This window comes from Lonchura striata, chromosome 1 (genome assembly GCF_050655825.1).
Source record: "Lonchura striata isolate lonStrDom1 chromosome 1, ASM5065582v1, whole genome shotgun sequence".
NCBI classification, from domain to species: Eukaryota; Metazoa; Chordata; class Aves; order Passeriformes; family Estrildidae; genus Lonchura; species Lonchura striata.
Window position 1 is genome coordinate 13,271,316 of NC_140703.1, and position 17,175 is coordinate 13,288,490.

Sequence of the window (17,175 nt, forward strand, 5' to 3'; positions counted from 1 at the left end):
CTGATAAGGAATAATTTAAGGAAATTTTTCTATGTTAGGAAAACAACTTTAAATCTTTTTTTTCATCATACTTTTCAGAAGGAGTCGTGTAAGGTGGTGTTCTAGAGTCAAAATATTAATTATTTTGGAATTGGAATACATTATCCATCTGATTTGGAACAGATACAGAACCTAGATATTCTGCAATGGTACAAGTGAGTACTCCTGAACCAACAGAAGTTGTCAATTATCTACTGCTCCTAATGATAACCCCTTTCTCCAAAGCAGAACACAATTTTTTGAAAATTAAATACTTTCCAGGCAGTACTCATCTCCATCCAACATCTCATGCCCTTGTGTTGGTAAAATATTCTCCTTACAAATTCTGACTATGGTAGTATAAGCACAATGAATTGGAACTTGGAGCAGTGATTCCCTGTTTTTTTTTCCCAGCAGATATAGAGATACAATTCTACAGTGGTCAAGAAAAATAACATTTTACATAATTTTACTCTTGCCTCCCATTAACCCTGGCACAAACATCCTCTCAACTTTGTTACTTAATTCTTTCAATCACATCTACAACATTACTTACCACAGCACATATATATGAACATCACCATAGACTTGATGATTTCTATGTATTTAAGAGACAGCTCACAGGACAGTTTTGAAGGAAGCTGATTAAAAAACATTACCAGAAAATCCTAAGCTGCAATAAACCATCATTTTTACCAAATATTTAGACCAAAGCAAACTAACACAACAAAAAAAAAAAGTCAAGAGCAACAACACAATTCTAAAATCCAAGGCCAAGAGTAAGCAGAATTTTTGACAGTTTAGTATCTTTGGAGTAGAAATAGACATGGAACTTGTAAATTATAGATGCTTTTATGAGTCATCATGCAGCATCAGATGCTTAGATGGGAAATAAAGTTCCCTATTAAGATTCAGCATATAATGTTTTTACATATGGAGACCACAAGCCATGCTGCTCACACATAAGGTTTTCCAGAAGTAATTAACAACAAACCCAGAAAAACAGGGCATCTCTGCTCTGACTTTAGATCTTCAAAACTCCAACCTTTATTTCCTAAGTTCATATAACACTAATTTTTAAATAATTAAACAATTACACACATTACTTTCAATACTTGAATGACAGAACAATCTTCTTGGTGTGCTCAGAAACACTCATCACTCGACTGAGCTGAGCAGCTCAGTGGATTTCTCACATCTAAGTCCCACTGATGTGCATTAATGAAACACACCTTTAACTTCTTTTCCTTTCTGCCACGCAGCCTGTGCTCCGAGCCCTCTTTCAAGTATTTCAATATTTTATGCAGTGATCCCTTAATGCAGAACAAACAAAGAGTGCTCCAAGCACAGCTGAAACACAGAATTTCCGTCTTCAAGCTGGATGACCCAAGCACTTTCCTACACACTCGGTCTGCAATTTTTTATGCCTGCCTGACTCACTGAATTATATGGAAAATAAAGAGTTTCCAACATACCTGCAGATTAGTAGAATTGAAAAGATATCAATTTGCCCAGGGGGCACTGAACTCAGACCTTTAAGGTTGCTCTCATCACTGCTGCATCAGCAAAAGTGGGGAGAATGGGCAGGACATCCTCTCTAAGCTCCTCCTTCTGAAGTGAGATATAATTAATTAATGAAGGAGCAGCTGTTTCCTTTCAGACACTCCCACTTGAAAAAGGAAAGCTCCTACCTAGTAGCAGTAATGTGGCACCAACATCCCTGGAATACCAGGGTCTGGTTTAAACGTGACCATGCCCTCAGTGAATTCTTTTGTTTATCTCTGAAAACTCCCCATTGTGAGACACCTAACATCTTTTGAATATCCCCTGAAGGGAGCACAGCTCTCATACTCAGCTCAAATGCCAATGCCATTTTGGTTTTAAAATCCCATTTTGTAAGTTCAGAATAAAGCCTAAATTACTTCAAAATACAAATTGATTCTAATGCAGACTGTGCTCCTAAATCAAGAAACAAAATACCCACAAAAGATATATAGAAATTTGTCTCACATCCCAGACTGCCAGCATGGACTAGAGACATTTAAAAATCCATTTCTAATTCAAAGATCTTAATAGGTGATATATTTCTCAGAAGTACTGACTGCCAGTCACTTAATGCAAAAATCTTTACTGCCTAGAAGAATAATTTTAGAATTCTTTTTAAAGGGAACTTTAAGCCTTATGCAGCTATTTTCAATGAATGCACAGATTTTACATAAATTCTGGGTGGGATTAGGTTCAAAAGAAGCAATTTCTAATGAGAGAGAGACAGAAAGTGGCTAATTACAGTTCAAATAAAAGATACTTTCCCATGGAAAAAATAGAATATCCATTTAGCCCATACACAGATAGCTTACATGAGTGTTTGTAAAGCTTATAAAAACTAGATTGACTAGTGGTGATTACTTTAATATAATACAAATTTTTTTATCTTGCTGCAGCTATTTGAGAATGATATAAATTTAAGTGTTTACTGTGTATTTTCCATTTTCTTTGAAGTAACTGAATTGTATTATCTGGTCTGTATCAAAAGAATTCATCTAAATCAAATATAAAGTCAGCATTTATTTTGACAAGTGTCACTTTTATTTTCTTATCCCTATCCCAGTTTCAATGCATCTTTAAACATATAAGTAAATAATTTCTTCTTCACACACAAAAGTTTGAATTTCTGTCACTACTCTGTGTTGCCATCAACAGTCTTTAAAATTCCCATTTTTGGAATTTTGGCATTTTAAAAAAATCCATTTTAGCACTTAATGAATAATACATGTGTATTTAAAAATTAACATTATAAAATTAAATATATTAAATTATTAATATATTTACATGATGTTAAATATTAACATAATCATGTTTTAAAATAACTACATTCCTTCAACTAAAACATAGTAACACTAAATAAAACCTATTTATATTTCTTATACACTACACACACAATGCACAGTATTGGTTACAGTATACTATACTAATTTTTACACTAATGAAAGATTTATACTAAAATCAAACAGATACAATAAATCTGAAAAATGGGGCATTTTTCTGAAGAGAAATGTAGTGCTAGTGTATCTAAGATCAGATTATTTATGGGGCTGCCTTTAAAGTGAAAATTTGCAAAGTGTCATTGCATTGACAGGTATATCATAAACCCAAGCTTTGCACTTTTGCCCAAGTTGTGTCTCTGAACTGAGACTGACAGAGGTTTGGGCTGAGAAATGACTGCAGGTTTATTGCCTTTGGCCTGTTGATAGACATTTTAGTTTGTGGTTAAGACTATCACAGCATTAATGAAAAGAATCAGATATATCACAGTCTGCCCTTGAGTGTTGTTCCAACTTTTCTCCCTGATTTGACTGAATGTGCCATCTGTGCATTCTAGAGAAAAATTTCACTGTTATTGAAAAAAAAAAAAAAATAGGTAACTTCTGCGGGAAGGTTTTCTTGGTGGTTAGGAAAATGAATAAACTGCTTGTGATTCTACCCTGGAAAGAGATTATTACAGTCATAATAACATGTTGGATTTATTTACTAATTCTTGATTATCAGTGGTGAACTTTGTCTTGGAAGTGCTATTTACTAAAAAGTGTTTCTGTCAGCTCCTCTCTTTCTTTTTTGTTTCCACATGAATGATTAAAGATACATTAAAAATTTGGGCTTCCACTTAGTGAGGACTTTTAAGATCCTTATTGTGAGGTCATAGAAGATAAGGTACACAGGCTCACCATGTACACAATTATTTTGACCAGTATTTTATACAAAGATTAAGTACCATTAACATGGTTTTTTGTGGTTTCAATTTTCAAAATAAAATAGGTTAGCATTGCTAAGTAAAGAGATCTGTCCCAATGAAATTTTCCCTCATGATAAACTAATTAGTTCAGGAAAAGGAAAAAAGTATTTTGTGGTTTTTTTCCCCCAAAAAAACCCAAGGTTTAAATGAAAGCAAAGCAAACATTGGGGTGCCACATCTGTAGCTTTGTGGAAAAAGTATTTTCTTTTGGTGTGTCTTCCACTGCTAGGCAATGCAGATCTGCATCATTTCTCATAGTTTACTCTGGTGAAATAAAATAATTGATTCCAGAATAAATCAATAGGGTTGATTTTGTTGGTGTTTTTTTTCTGTTGTGTTTTTTAGTTGTTGTTGGGGGTTTTTTTTGTTGTTGTTGTCTTAGTTTGTTTTTTTTTTTTTCTGACACCAAGTAAAGTGAAATTAAAGTGAAATTAAAGTGAAACGACTTTGCCCTTAGATACATAAGGACACAGGAAACAACATGAAATCTAGATAGTAGAATGCCCATGCACACTTGCTGATTTCTTCTAATCTGGATACAAAAACCCCTTATAAAAGTCCCTTATCAGTGTTCAGCTGTGATCTTAGAAACAGAAGTAATTGTCTCAATGCTGACAAGATGCCTTTCTTGTTTACCTCTCCTGTGCTTTCAAGGGGAAAGGGTGATAAGCAGATTCTATCTTTTTCTCTTCAGACTACCCTAGAAAGAGCCTGAGATTAAGACCCTTCGAAAGAAATTCTATTAGAAATTCAGTGTACAGTCTACTTGAGATAATGCAGGAGTTTGGACTGTACCTCTCATTTCTTCCTGAATCCTTCATAACATGGTGATAACATAATACCATCTAAATCAAAAGTTTAAAAATATACAGCACACTGAAAAGTATGACTATGGGCACTAGGGTGGCTTATCAGAAATATTTGTTTCAGATTCAAATTTGTTTCAGAAAATGTTTAAGTACATTAATTATTTAGGAAGAAATCTATAGCAATAATACTTCTTCAAACTGTAGTTGGGATTTATTGTCTGCTTGAAGACAGAATATACTCAAAAGTTATTTAGGATCCAACTGACTATCAAAGCCTGACTTATGTAAAAGGTTTTTTGTGCCATTTCCATACCACAGCATAACTATATTTGCATCTCTTTGTCACAGAATTACTGAATCACAGAATGGACAAGATTGGAAGGGACTAGAGCAGTCCTTGATCCAATCTCCACGCTCAAGTAGGGCCGTCCCAAACTCAGGATTGTCCAGACAGATCCTTGTTGCCCTGTTCTATTAAAAATTTTAGAAGTCTGCTATGTCTTCTGATGTTTATATATTTCTATTAGAGTTATCTCACACTGTTCATGTAAATAATGATTGTTTTGTATTCTTCTTTGTGGGAGATAATTGATGGACTGTTGGTTTGACAAGTGTGGTTGGAGAGGTGGCAATTTCACCCTCCAATCCACTGTCACTTTTGGAATTCTATATATTGCAAAGTCAGAAATAAAACTTCCTCATTTCCTTCTTTTACATCTTGAGTGAGTGCATGTGGCATAGTGTGACAGACCCTGAATATCCTCAGTGAGGAAGACCCCATCACCTCTCTGGGCAATCTGTTTCAGTGCTTGGTCATAGCACAGTGAAGAAGTTCTTCCTCATACTCAGGTGGAACTTCTTGATCACAGGAGCCTGGGCTCTTCCAGAAGGACTGGGCATGGCAATACAATCCATCAGTGTTCCCTGGGATTAAAGCTCCTGTTGTGGCCTGGGCCCTTCCAGGATCTTCTTGTCCACATGGCAGAGCTGCTAAGCTGTTTGAGGGCAACCAGCCCATTTGGCTTCTAGTTGCACATGATTGTCAAGCAGAACATCCACAGAACTTTCACCTAGCTCCTGTCTGCTGAGCATCCATCCTACAGCTCCTCAGAGCCCCAGGGCAGGCCAGCACGGCACCGTCCTGTGCCAGAGCAGCAGGGGCAGCAGTGCAGGATGCAGCCCTGTGTGGCAAGCACATTTCTCTCCCTCTCAGGATTTTTCATAGAGGTGCACAGAGAGAAATGAAAGGGAAAACAATTTCAATTTCTGCTCCTTGTTTTTCCTATGTGGAATGTGTTTGGAGAATTGTTTACCTGGAGTGAGTGCTTAGTTGGATTCTGGTGAGGATTGTTTGAGCCTGATGGCCAATCCAACCCACCTGGGGCTGGACTCTCGTGAGAAGGATACGTTTTGTTAGAGTGAGAGATAAAGTCAGAGAAAGTAGTATGTAGTTTTAGTATCCTCCTTTCATATAGTATATTAATGTATTTTATCATAACTATAATAAAGAAATAATTCAGCCTTCTGAATTGAGCCAAACATTGTCATTTCTTCCCATTGAGTTCGCCTGCATTTACAATAGCCCTGCAGCAGGACTGCTTGGGTGGTGCATCAGGACAGGGGGCTGCAGCACCCCTGCACTGTGCCTAGCCCAGCACAGCTTCAGCCCTGGCTCCAGGGATTACCAGTGGGTCTATGGTCAGGAGACCCATGCTTCAAGCACCACAACAAATAAGCTTCTACCCTTTCCTATCACTGACACATGCCCCCATCACACTTTGTGGAGAACAGGCCAGAGGCTGTTCTTGTATAGGCAGAAAATCCCCATGCAGACATTTCTGAAGTATGTTTCCTCTGTTCTGGACTTGTTTTGGTTTCCCTCTCCACCCTTTCCCTCCCATCTGGCACTGACAAGGAGCCATGGGTCAGGTCTGTCCTCCCCCAGCCAGAGGCAAGCTGTGCTGCCCAGAACGCCTCCTGAGCCGGGGCTCTGGCCAAGCTGGAATGGGAATGTCCCCTGGGCAGTGCCAGCCCTGACCTCCACGGGGTTTGCCTCTTGACTCTCACGATGACATCCCTAACGATGACAGCTCTGCCATCAGAGGCCATTTGTTACAGTACACTTGGGCTATGCCTTTCCCCATTCCCTGGGACCCCTGTGACTCGGATCAAGATAAGCCTGGTTCCCTCCTTCCTGCCGCCGACAGGGTTGGCGGAGAGCCAAGAAGCCCCCCCTGTCCAGAGCATAGATAAACCCCTGTTTTCTCTCTTTCCCCTGCTCTTTCCCCCCAGACCTCATAGGAATAAAGAGCTGGACAACTACATCGGGGTAAGAGCCTCTTTTGGAATCTTTGCCCATCTCCTGATGCCTCGTATCTCTGGACTAGTCTAATAATTTGGGGCTGAGAGAGGAAGAAGCGTCAGCCACCCCTGGGTGTTCTGTGGCTCAGGTCCCCTTTTTCCACAGGGAAAAGCTGTGACAAGACACAGGGGCTGTGCACAACCTGTGGAGGTGCTGGAGGTATGGGTCAGGGAGGGCTGAACCCACAGCAGGCTGAAAAGCGATCTCATACGAATGATTCAACCAGAAATCAAAAGTTTGTCTGCCTTCTTTCATCTATTCACTGTACAGTCTGCATACAAATTCCTATTCAAATATCATTAAAGCTCAAATATTGAATTATTCAGTGTAAGCAGCTTTGTGAAACACAAACTTCATGGCTGATTACACTTTGACTACCCCTGACTCATAGAAATAATTTAACTCCATGAGTTCGTGTACCAAACCACACATGAAACTGAGTTTCATACACCACATCATAAAAACAGTGTTAAAACTAAAGATTTTTCCTTCACTTTTCACACACAAGGTGAGAAAATAAATGAAAGTTTATTGCTATATAAAAGAGTTTTAAAAAATAGTGGGAAGAAAAAACATTTAGAAGCAGTTACAAGACAGCAGTTACAGCACTGAAAATCATGTAGAGACTATTTTGTGGCCAAAAACAACTAAGGAATATAAATAGTGCTTTTAGGGAGGAAAATCTGGGTTTTTAGGGAGGAAAAGTACTCAAGTTATCTGAATTTCAAAACATTAGTCTTGCACACACAGAGAATAAAGTAATTCCCTAATAGATATCTATAACACAATGTAAGGAAAAAAAAAAGTCTAACACCCATTTCTCTTGCAGAAGTGTACATTTAAAAATATTCAAATTAAATCAACTGTAGTGACTCACATTAATATGGTATGCAAAAGTAAAAGCTTGTGTTCATGCTGTCGCTGTGTCCTTAACTTGGTTACAGTGGATTAAATATTTATGTGGGGCAGCCAACTTGGTTTTACATCTTTTACATTGAGAACACCTAGATGAATCAGAACTTTGTGCATTTACAGAGTTGTAAATCTAAGATAAGTGTGCACAGCACCTTTCCTCAAGATTATGCAGTCAGTCTTCCATGAACCAACATAACAGCAAATCACTGCTTCATTCTACTTGGGTTTCTATTGCCAACCAAAAAATTCTGAGGCAGTACTGTTAGATCCCAGATACTGTTTCTGAAGGGAGAAAATACTCCATTTTACCATGCTTTTATTCAAGAGTTTGTTGTTTTTTTTTTTTTTCCTACAGCTCTTTACTAATAAGTTTATATTCTACTGATGTAATTGATTCTTGCAGCAGCACCAGAGCATTTTCAAATGCAGGCCCTAGATGTAATAATCAAAACCAAAACTGATAACAAAATATGGATATGTTTTCTCCTATACACCAGTTCACTGTGTTAGACTGAAGACCCAGTGACCAAGAGCCAGCCAGTGGTCTCCTGTTTCTAAAAGGCATGTGTTTTCTTTAAATGGATTTTTAATATTCTATCTAGTCAGTGCTGCTTGCAAGTAGTATTCTAATTAGGCATTATTTTGTTAACAAATAACTTGCCTGCTGAATAAAAGAAAGAATAGCCAGCACTCACTTCCTGCAGATAAGGGTTACAGGTCTAGTGAAACATATTTTTTAGGATCAGGAGGAATGAAGGTAATTCCCTTAGAATAGAAGCTAATAGCTGTAATACAGCAAGCATGCCATGGATCTACTCTGCAGTTCTCTCATTCTGGTGTAGAAGTGATCCCACTCCAGCACATCTCAGGAGAGACACTAAATTTGTTAACTTTTGGTGTTTTATGCTTTTTGTTTACACATATGCCAAAAAAAGCACAATGGTAGTTACCTCTTGAGCTGTCATCTTGAGTTGCAGCAAAAATTTTTAACCTTTTAGGTTGCAAGTTCAGTTGATACATAATAAAAAAGGGTCCCCCAAGGAAAACAAATTAAAAGAGAGAGAGACTGAAAAAAAAAATATTTTTTATGTCTTTCTTTGTTTGTTTTGTTTTGTTTTTTTTTTAACCTAGTGGAATTTCTCATTTTCTAACTATATAAAGCACTTCATGGAGGGAATGACAGTCATAGCTTAATTATGAATGTGATCAGTCCTGAAACATCTAGAACCTTGATGGTTGGTGAGAAACAGAATGGCAAAGATCTTAATACTGTTAATCAAAACCATGATAATTCCTGAGCCCCAGACAATTTCATTAGAGTCAACAGAAAATTCCACAGTGAAAAAAAATTAAACTATATAAAAATTAAAAATATATTTTGCTGTATTATAGTAAATGTTGAGAGGTATAGGAATGAGTTTACAATATTCTGAGAAACAATTATTTACAAGGAAGAACTATCACTAGAATATTTTGCTAAGAATTAACCCACGTGCTCACTTTGCCAAAGTTTCACCTTTCCAAAGGTCTGAGTGATGAGGGATAACACAGATTGTAGGTCCTGATCCTCTATAAAGACATAGAACTGCTTTAGGGTGAAAAACTTGTATCAGATATATGGATGTGGAAGAGCAAGCAATGCCTCAGGGGAAAAGGAAAAGGAAAAGGAAAAGGAAAAGGAAAAGGAAAAGGAAAAGGAAAAGAGAAAAGATCAAATTGTGGCAATTTGGGCCTTGAGGGAAGTAAAGGGAAACTTTGTTATAAATTATAATGGAAGAATGCATTTTTAACTACTTACCTACAATAATTACGATTTAAAAGCAAATTCTATTTAGAAAGCTCTCTACTTTTGTAAAATATAGTGATGTCTGCAAACTGGATGTCAGAAAATCAGATAGAAAGTTTTCAGGAGACATCTCAGACAGCTAAACACTGTTCCTTTATGTGGATGATGCTTTTTTTTAGTGTGGGATATTTTCAAGGTTGGATGGGTAAACTGTTCACTGAGGTGAATATGGAAGTTAATATGGGGACTTTTTTTCAGATCTATTTACCTGTGCATTTTATAATCACTGTTTATTTTCTGTACTCTTGTTTTAAACAAAGAAAGAAGGCTAAATGTAGTGCCACTGGTGGAGCTTGAGAAAACAACCTGTTCTCCAGATCTGCTCCTGAAAAAGGCTAAGTCCTTTAAAGTCAGCAAGGATAAAAAATTTTACTGGTATACTGGACTCACTCACCACCTGCTTGCTGAGAGAATTAATTTCAGCTCTTTCAATGCCTTTGGCCATTTTGTGGATATTTTATATAGTATTTTGATTAGGTTTTTTTATTGACTAGTCCTCTGTGTAGCTGGCTGGTGCAAGAAGCTGTTACCAAGATACAGTACCACTGTAAAAGAAGTTCAAAGAAGTATGTTGACAGGACTGCTAAGTAGGTCTAGAATAGCAGAGGTATACAGCTCCCAGGGGTTTTGATCAAGGTGTGATGCAGTGAAATAAAATTGACAGTAGGCATTGACTGATTGGCCCAGTTATCCAATAGGTCAGTGTATGAAATTCCAAGTATGCATTGTCATCCTCTAAGCTGAAAAGAAATTATGATGCTGCATCAGTAAATGCAAAAATACATCCAAGAATGAAGAATTTTCCACATACAAGATTTTTTTCTTTTGAACTTTTTCTGTTTGGATATATATTTTTATAGAGTACTTTCTGTCTTCTTTATAGAGGACGTAAAACCTGAAGTTCAAATTTCAGCAACATTTTTCTCATGCCAGTAGCTTACCTGACTCCCCAGGGGCTACTTATGTAAATGCACCATGTGGAGTCAGGCCTTGAGACACAATACCCAAAACTGCTTTGATTCAATGGATAAGAGCAGGTGCACTGACAGTGAAGTACACGGGGGTATTTAAAGGGTGAAAACAGCAGATGTTTTGTCTTCCAGGGCTCCTTTATGGTTCCTTTCCCAGGTAAGAAATTGATCAGGGTTTACTCATGGTAGCAGGATTCCACTTGATCAATTTACTTAATTATGAGCCAAGCAGTCATGGATATGGGTTTGCCATTGCTTTAACTAAAAGTCACCCACCCCACATAAATCTCTTATGTAATTAGGAGAAAAGAAAAAGTTAAGAAATGAAGGGATTCATATTTTCAAGCAAGGCTGCATGAACCATACCATTTGTCTGCCCTATCTGGAGGAATTCTATATTTACCTGAATTGCTAGAAGAAGGAGAAGCATAAAAAAAGGGATGTGGGTAGAAAGGGAATATGATGAGGCAGCAGTGGGGTACAGAAACTGACAATCAGATGCATAATTGTTGCCTGAATGAGGAAAAAAAATGTTCTCATGTGTTTCTGTCTGTTCATTTTATCTGTATTCATCTGGGAAGAAAGCAAAGGGTAGGCAATAAAAAAACCCCAACAAAATAAATCTATTTCTCATACATCTTGCTAAATGTGTGCCTGTATCACCACACTGACAGAAATTCAAAGCTTTCTGAAACTCATTATCTCAATGAGAAATTACAAATTATTCAAGAGCAGCTTCATTTTAATTCATATTTAAATAATTTCCTACTAATTTGAGAATTCAAGTAAACCCATACTACGGAAAAATATAGAAGGTATCCTACTACCAGAGAAAAAGCTTTGTTTCAAAGCCAATACATTTATAATGTCAAATTATACATGACTTGGTAATTTTGAGTTTGAATAACTTAAATTTTCACCTGTAGTTTTTTTTTTGAATAGCAGAATTATCATGAATAAATTAACTTAGAAATTATGGAAAATATCCCTGGCAAATATTGGGCCTTCCAATTGTATTTTGATGAATTTTATTGCTTTTATGAGTCCAGGATGTTTAACTGAATAAGAAGAAAAATAAGTTCAATTATCTCATCAAAATATATTACGGTTTAGACTTTAGGAGAACTATTTAGTAGCAAGAGTATTTAAGCAACCAGGAGGTAGATTATTAATTCAGTAGGAGGGTCAATTATCTTAATAAGGACTGGAGGTGACATAGCATTTTGTGATTTTAATCTGCAATAGGTTATTGTGAAATTGCCTGAGGGTGAACATAATCAATTTGGAGCATCTAAGCAACATTTACTTTGTACTAAACCTGACAAACAACCTGAGGAAATTCAGCCATGCAGTCAAATAGAACAGGAACACACAGAAGAATAAAGATATTATTCTTCAGAGGTGGGTGAAAAAATGACACCTGGTGTAAGATATTTACAGAAATTTTTGCATGTGTTATCTACTGCTACCCTAAAATGTATTTAGTTCCATAACAGACTTGAATTTACCACCACCTAACCCACAAAGAAGTGTCTGAAGTTTTATGAAAAGAAGGAAAAATAATACTCACAAAATATAGAACTCAATATATAATAATATCACCCTGTGCATTAAGAGATATTACCATGTACTAAGAAAGTATTCAGGCTTATTATTTATTAAAACTATGTTGAGTGACTACAAGTCCATATTTTTACAGCTAAATTATGTATTACTCAGAACCACTTAAAGAAGCTGCAGAGAGGTCACTTTTTGGAATTTCTTATGTCTGACAGAAGAAAGTTCACATCATTAAATTTCAATAAAGTGTTCACAGTACAAAGCTGCCTCCTTGGCCATTTGGTGTAAATGGATAATTGACAAAAGTATCTTGATTGCATTTTGAAAGCTAAAACTTTTCAAACACAGAGGAAAATATATTTTAATATATTGGACCTAGCTGGAAAGAATTAATATTTTAATTTGACCTTTATGTCTACATTGTGCAAATAGATTTTAAGTTGTTCTGAATATTGACTCACAGAAACCAAGATCTCAGATTGTGTAATTAGCTTATAGCAGCCAAATCACATTGGAGTTTCTCATCATTAAAAGTGCCAGTGAAGAAAGGCATGTCACGGATCTAGTAAGAAAAGAGAAGTGAGTTGTTTGGTTTTTTTTATGTTGTTCTTTGATTTTCATCACGAAAAGCAGATAGATTGGCCTTTTTCCTCCCTTCAGCACAAAATCAATAAATTGAGCACAGTTGTGAACATTGGCTGAATGGCTAATATCAGTGTATCTCCTGTGGTGACCCAAGCCAGTCTCATTCCCAAAAATGCATCTCTGTGGTTATTTTATAGCTATTAGTGCAGCATGCCTTTAAGAAGAAATATTTCATAAATTCTGCCTGTGTTCCCAGAGAGATGGCACATTGTTTATCCCAATAATGAAACAATTAGAACTCTTAGCAGGTATAAGAAAGATAACGCTCTACGTATCTTCCAAGTCTATTACATTCTGTTGGACTCCTGTAGACTTTCTGACCTGCAGCAAAGAATTAAAAAAAAAAAAATCTTTGATTTATTTTCTCTAAATTCAAATGCTTATTTACTTAATTGCACAATGGTTTCAGTTGGAAGAACCCTTTGAGGTCATCCAATCCCCCTACCATGGGCAGGGACACCTCCCACCAGACCAGGTTGCCCAGAGCCCCATCCAACCTGGCCTGAATATCTCCAGGGACGGGACAGCCACAGCTTCTCTGGGAAATCTGTTCCAGGGCCTCACCACCTTCATGGGAAAGAATATTTTCCTAATATCTAATCTAAAGATATTCTCCTCCAACCTAAAGTCACCCCTCCTAGTTGATGTTCAATATAATTCCATTATACAGCACTTTTTGGAGCAATGAAATAAAATGCTATGCTGTCCATCAGCCAGCAACAAAATGGGTTCTAGGGTTTGAAGAAGTCTACATCTAGCATTAATAGAAACAAATTTCAAGAAAAATCTTCTTTCCTCCTGGCCCTTGCTCAGCTGTGTGTTCAACCTTAGGCACTTCAAGTCTTAATTCAAACATTCAGTAGCAAACCTGTACCCACATTAACACAACCTTGCTGTTTGTGAACTGACACATTTGATTTGGGTACTTTCTGTGGAAAATCTCTAGAACTATTGCCTGCACATCAAAGAGGACACATCCACCCTACAGCTTTTGTGCAATTAGAAAAAAATAAAAGATTTGGTTGAATATTTGTCTACAAATTTAATGTCTTCTAAAGAACCCTTTAAAAGTTATTTCATCCCTCTTTCCTTCCCAATTTGAACAAGCAAATGTTTAGGATCAAAACACAGGAAAAAACCCTGAACTGCTGTGTATGCAAAATAAATAGGTGTATCAAAAATCATATATTGAATTACAGAGCTAGATTACAGTAGATAGTCCCTGAAGAGGTCTGTAAGAAGCAATCATTAAAAGATAAATAAGTATATAAATACCATAAAGTATTAAGGAGAAAGGAAATTAAGGGGGGAAATACCTGAAAAATCTAATAACAAAACTTTTTAGCTAGGACACCAAGCTGTAGAAAAAAAGAGAACCATCATATGAATGCCCAATACATGAGAACAGTACTTGTGCTCTGAGAATAAGTAAACAGAAGGACTGCATTATGCAAAGCATTCTATAAGGATTTTGAGACTGACAAGTTCACAAAGAATCAAGCAGAACATATTCTTTAAAAATCACCCCAACATCTGTAAAAACAGATGTGAATTTTGGCACATAGGAAAAACCTGACTTGCTGACACTAAATTGGTCTTGCAAGATATGTGGAGTTTAAAATCTGATGTCTCAGGTGTACCACAACAGCTAAAGCTAATTAAAAAAAATCAATGGGATTGTGTCAAAGTAGTCAAAATTAGCAGTCACAGTCATTAAGCTTCAGACTGAAAGAAGAGAAGGAAATGAAGATCCTGTTCTGAGTAAACAAAGAAAAAAAATAACTATTTCTGTTAAGCAAGAACTTAGAATAGACCTGCAAGTCAGACTTTATTTATTGTCAAAATACACTCATATAAAGGCTTTTCAGATTCCTTTTATCTGTTTTAAGTATTGGCAATTTATCTTTCACTTTGTGATCTTTCACTTTCTCCTTCCCCTTTTTTTTTCTGATTTGGTTTCCATATAGTGTCCCATCCAAGAAATCTCTTCATTACTCAGAATATGCAGGGTTCAACCTAGTCTGCCTAAAATACAGTGGACTAGATTCTTATTTTTATGCAGTAGTAGCAACTAAGCTAAATACCATACCATAAATATTTAAGCAGTTTATATTAATGTCATCCAATTGTTCTTTAACAACACAATGAAAACATCATAGCAACTTATTCTTCAGTGAATTCACATTGGCAATTTCAAGCTAATTGTTTAATTTTCATTGGGTTAAAATGTACGTAATATTGAAGAAAATTTTCCAATTAAAATAATTTCGCCCTGAAAACAGTTTGCTTGCAACTGCTACAAGGAATAACTGAAACTATACTAACTACAAGAGCTAAACCAATAATTCTTGACTATTTTTTCCCATTTGTTTGACATTTTTACATTTGGCAGTACACTGTGTATTGACAAAGTAACTGTTTCCAATATACACTCCGTTTGTTAGTCAATTCATGTGTTGCTGGCACAGATTTTCCACACAGCAACAGAGGAGCAAAATATGAAAATCCTCAGGAATATGTAACTAGAAGCCCATAAAAATTGGCAGAATTATAAAAGCCTAGTATATAAAATAAGTTTGATTTTGTAGGCAAATATATTTCACTTTTGGTATGTAATTTGTTTTGTTTTTTGGTTTTTTGTTTTGTTTTGTTTTTTTTCTTTCTTTGTTTGTTTCAACTTTGCTTTTCCTTACAAACTTCATTTAGAAGATTTGCATCCAAAGCTTAAAGCATTAAATACAAACCTGCATGTGTGTTTTCCAAGTAAAAGCAGATTTTGACTGAAAAATATGAAATTGTGAAAATTATGAAAATAGGCTTAACAAACTTGTGGCATGAGGCAAGCAAGGCATGTTCCAGCAGCCCACTCTCACCGCATCACATCAGTGAAGAATGTGGCTCAGACAATTCCAAGCTGCAGTTCCAATTCCAGCTGCAGTGAGGGCTCTCTAGGGGAGCTAAGGTAACAATTTTCAAGCTTCTGCACTTCCTGATGAGGAATTGCCTCCCATGCTTCAGGGATGCTGGATAACTCTTGTGTTTCTCTAAGGTTGTTGTTTCTCATTTCCCTAGTGACTAGAGAATTAACAGGAAACTGGAACACAGAAAACCTGAGAAACCTCAAAGCTCTCCAAGTTAACTTTAAAAATTTTCAAGATAGACTGTGTAATGATTGTTAATGTATTTGTCTACACTTGCCTTCTGCAGGATATTCCTTTATGTAAAAGCACAGTTTTAGAACAGAAAAGGAATTTTCCAAGGAATAGATAATGTGACCATTTCCATACCCTGTAAGAAGCATTTATCTCTTCATAGTATAGAATATATGTTGAGCAACTTCTGCCAGAGAAGAGATGGTAAACAACACAAAAAGCAGAAAACAGAGTGCTACCAAAATATATGTTTTTTCTTCTTTTTGCTTCAGTCAGACTGTAAATAGTCAGACCATGGAAAGTCTTTCACAAGAGGTTAGCATTTCTGAGATGTCCCACTGACAGCTGTGAAACTGCTCATGACACATCCACACCTACGGGACAGAATCCTGGAAAAGTGAGTCTGTAAAGTACCTCGAGAAGCTTTGTTTGGCACCTCGCCTCACACAAGGTTAATTTTATCTCTGTCACTCCTGGCTGATGTTTATCGAACCTATTAATAAAGGTGTCCCATGATGGCAGCTACAGTTTTCCCCAGCAATTTATTCTGTTCCTTTCTATATCTTTATCATCAAAATCTTCATAGTATCTGATCCATGTTCCTTTATGCTGGAGTCTAATCTAATTACTTTCTTATTTTATTCTTCATGACATGAGGAGCAAATTTTAAAAAAAACAATTCCTTCTTTTTCCCATACCACAAGGTTTGCAAATATGTGTTAAAGACTAGAGACAAATTTGTCAGCCAGAGTTGAACAAAAAATAATAGGTCTGGATATAAAATTTAAAACTTAAACAAAACAGTAGCTGTAAGAAAACTACAGGGAACAAATGTCGAGAGATGCCAAAAGTTAATCAAGTAAGAGTTTATCATCTCTGCATGTTGATGGAGCAAGCAAAATGGAGGGAGTGAGAAGAGAGAAATTGTCTTTTGGAGATTTTGTTCAAGGTTTTTTGGTTTGGACTTCTTTAATGCTAATTCTTTGATTGAAAGACAGCAAAACATCAATTTAATAAAAAGTTATTTTTACTATTGTTGTTTTAAAGTTGGAAATGGCTTTCAACAGCAGATTTTTGACCAGACATGTTACAAAGATTCAAAAGATT

At 36.3% G+C, this 17,175-nt stretch overlaps 1 long non-coding RNA gene across 1 annotated transcript in view; it reads right to left on the bottom strand.

Annotated features, from left to right (window-relative positions):
* The window catches only part of LOC146768596 (uncharacterized), a 56,617-nt gene extending 51,367 nt beyond the window's left edge, over nucleotides 1-5,250 (bottom strand). Inside the window, exon 1 of the long non-coding RNA XR_014949658.1 lies at nucleotides 1,494-5,250. This is a non-coding gene — a long non-coding RNA (uncharacterized LOC146768596). The remainder of the gene's footprint in view (nucleotides 1-1,493) is intronic.
* Nucleotides 5,251-17,175: the final 11,925 nt, after the last annotated feature.